A 3,506-nucleotide genomic window follows, 5' to 3' on the forward strand; every position below is an offset into this window, starting at 1 on the left:
CTTGATCTGTGGGCGTGGGAAGAGGAGCTCCTCTAGGATGACAGCGGTGAAGTAGGCCCTTTCCAACACCCTATCCCTTCCCACTGTCTGTCTTACACCTCCTGGTTCTCCGGTTGGCCACAGCATTGTCTATGGTAGCCAAGGCAGTATCTGACTTTCTAGTGGTAACCTCTCAAGTGCATAAGCATAGCCCAAGCTGTTCTTCCACTGTGGGTCGGATTTAAAGGATTGATCTGTATTCCTTTTATTAATGTTTATTATAGGGGATGGCATTGTGCTAGGGGCTGTACAACTGGTAGCAGTCTGCCCTCCTGTGTGGACAATTGAACAAGACCAGACAGGGCAAGGGTAGAGTGTGAACAATGCGATGGCATCAAAGGGCATGCTCATGCCATGATTTTATTTGGGTGGGTTTAGGAAGGGAGGGGATCAGTTCAATGAGAAGGGAAGGGGGAGCAGAGGAAGAGGGTGGGAGGAAAGTCCTGTCCGCTGCAGTTTTCTCTGAAGGGCCAGAGGTCTCTGCTTCAGCTGCAGCTGCTCCCATCTGGAGTCTCTAGCTAGTTCCTTTCTGCAGTTTTCCCCCAAGGCTTCAGGGCAGATGCTCTGAGAAACACCAGTTCCCCCAAAGAGAGGGGGTGGGTCTCCCCTGTATGGTTCTGGGTCTATGGGGGGTGGCCCTGGCTGGGCCCCATATGTAGCAGTACCTCTCTCCAACCCTCCCGGCCCCCCATTGGCTCTGTCACAAAGGTTCTCAGCCTGTGGGTGGATTATTTCTGGAAACCTCCCAGGGAAACTGAGGCAGGGTGGCAGCAGGCCACCTGGAGGTGGCAACCCAGCTACACTGGGCCAGTTGAAAGGGTTTCCTGGCCTGCAGAACAAGGTTCCATGCCTGCTCTGCATCAGCTAAACCTGTCGGTGCCTTAACTTGCCCATTGCCTTGCCCCACTGCTGCCTCCCCTCTTGCGGGGTTTCAGGGCGTTCTGCTGCTGAGAGCTCGAGCTGGCCTTCCCTGTAACCCTGCCCCTGCCTGCTCAGGCCAGGGGGGCAGCCCCCAGTGCTCAGACTGGAGGCGGATTTCGATCTGCCTCCAACAATGGCACGTGAAGATGATGGTGGATGGTCGGTGCTGCCCTCTGCTGGCACGAAGTGGGCTACACTGCATGCGTTTGGCAGGCTGTGCAGTAAACAAGCCAGGCCCAGGTCTCCTGCACAAGGGCTCCACAGGTTGATTCTCTGTAGTAACAGTCAGCCCTGGGATGAGCTGCATTTGCTGGAACTGAGCTAGCCCCTTGACTCCTGCTTTGGGGACAAAGCCCAACTCCTTAGCTCCTCCTAATCAACCCTGCGTGTCTGTGCGGGAGGCGTTTCTGCTTCTCTTTTCTGGTGGTGGATTGGCTTATTTCCTCTGCAACGGGCACAGAACCCAGCTTCCCTTCCCCCAGCTGAGCTATAGCTAGCGGACGTATCTGCCCTATTCTCCCGCCAGCATCTCCCTGATGGCTAGATGGATTTTCTTTTACCACTCACGCTGTTTGGGAGACGATATCCCTGTGACGGGATCCCTGGGGTGCAGCCTGGGACCGTGTGACCCCTGTGCCACCTTAACTCTCCAGCTGGGGCTGTCTCTCACAATGTTTTGCTAGTGACAAGCAGCAAACCCCTCCAGGCGCTGCGATCACTCAGCACAAGCACACCTGGCTAGATTGTATGAATGCTCCTAAAGCCACTCATGAATCACACAGAGAAAGGCACCAGCCCAATCCCCCCAGCTCCTGGCACTTTACCTCAGGAATATACCATCTTGCACTGCTCAAGACAAACAGTGCAAGTTTATTAATTGGTTCACCACTTCATCAATGGAAAGTGGATATACACTGCATCTAGGAGTGCAACAAAACCAAGGACTCATAGGCGAGAACTGATGATAGGGTGAAGGAAACATGCTAAAATACAGGAGATCTGTGCAGAAGTGGGCACTTGTGAGCACCTAACTCACCTCAATTTCCTGTGAGTTAGATACCTAAATAACTTTGAGGAGCTGGGCCTAGCCATTTCTTCCAAAGGCCGCCTGTCCGTGCCATGAGCCTCCATTTATTTATTCTCATTCTAGATTTCTAACTAGGGCTCCATCATTACAACATTGTGGATTTCTTTACAGCAAGGAATGGAGAGAAGGAACTGCCCTGGTGTGTCTTGGGGATGTCTTCTGACAGATCCCAGGGGCAGCTATCAGTTGGGGAGATTTTTAAACTCAGCATTGCTGAGCCTGGGGGTTACCATGGAGCTCCAAAGCGATATCTGATCACAAATATCAAACTGGTTCCCATATGGGACCAGATCCTCAACAGTTCAGATTCCCAAGGCCAGAAGGGACTATTGGGATCATCTCACCTGACCTGCTGGATAGCACAGGCCAGAGAACTGCCTCCAAATAATTCCTAGAGCAGAGCTTTTAGAAAAAACATCCCATCTGGACTTAAAATCTGTCAGTGATGGAGAATCCACCACGGCCCTTGATAAGCTTAATTACTCACTGTTAAAAATGTATGCTTTCTTTCCAGCCTCAATCCCTCGAGCTTCAGCTTCCAGCCCTTGAGTGGTGGTAGGCATTTCCCTGCTAGATTGAAGGGCCCATCATTAACTGTTTGTTTCCCAAGTAGGCTGAGATCAAGTCACCCTTAACCTTCTCTTCACATAGCCTGTAGGTGTTTGCTAGGTCAGGCATGAGTATGAGTTAAGGCGGTAATGCAGTGAGCAGCAGGCCTCCAAGACAATGGCTTAGCTAAACTAAGCAAGGCGTATGGCCCCCCAAACCTTAGCATGAGCAGCTAACCTTAGGAGTAACCCCAGCTGAGAAGATCTCACAGGACAGAAAACTGTTGTGACTAATTTAGCTCTCAGGTAGTCGGGAGCTGCTCGTTTCTATCAGTTGGGGGATATTTTAAGTTAGGAACATCAGCAGATGGCTGATCACAAGGGTGCCATGGTAACTAATTGACATATATACTAATAAGCATGAGGTAAACGAGCTAGTAGCCTATGGGAGAAGGCCCCCCCACCTGCAATCACAGTAGGGTGAAGAAATACAAACAAGGAAATGTGGGGAAACCCCTACCGAACATTAGGCATAGTGGTGTCAGTGTAACACTCTACAAAAGTTACATCCCCCTGGCCTGAGTGCCTTGGGAGGTGTAACTCCTGGGAGATGCCAGGGTTATGACCACTGGTGATGGTGACGAGGAAGATAACTAACAGTTCAGGTTGTTTTGCAAGGGATGGTGTGAGTATATAGATGCTCAGATGCACATACTGTATTATCTCTATCTACTTTGCTGGCTTGGTGTGTTTGCAATTTTACCAGTCCTGTCAATAAAATGATTGCAAATTCAGAAGAGTTTTCCTAAGAGCCAGTGTTGCAACTGACCACACACGGGTTCCCAACTGAACTTTCATTTTAATAACATTGGGCCTGATCTGGAGACAAGAACCTACCAAACCTCAGAGTG

This window comes from Lepidochelys kempii, chromosome 23, assembly GCF_965140265.1.
Source record: "Lepidochelys kempii isolate rLepKem1 chromosome 23, rLepKem1.hap2, whole genome shotgun sequence".
NCBI lineage: Eukaryota > Metazoa > Chordata > Testudines > Cheloniidae > Lepidochelys > Lepidochelys kempii.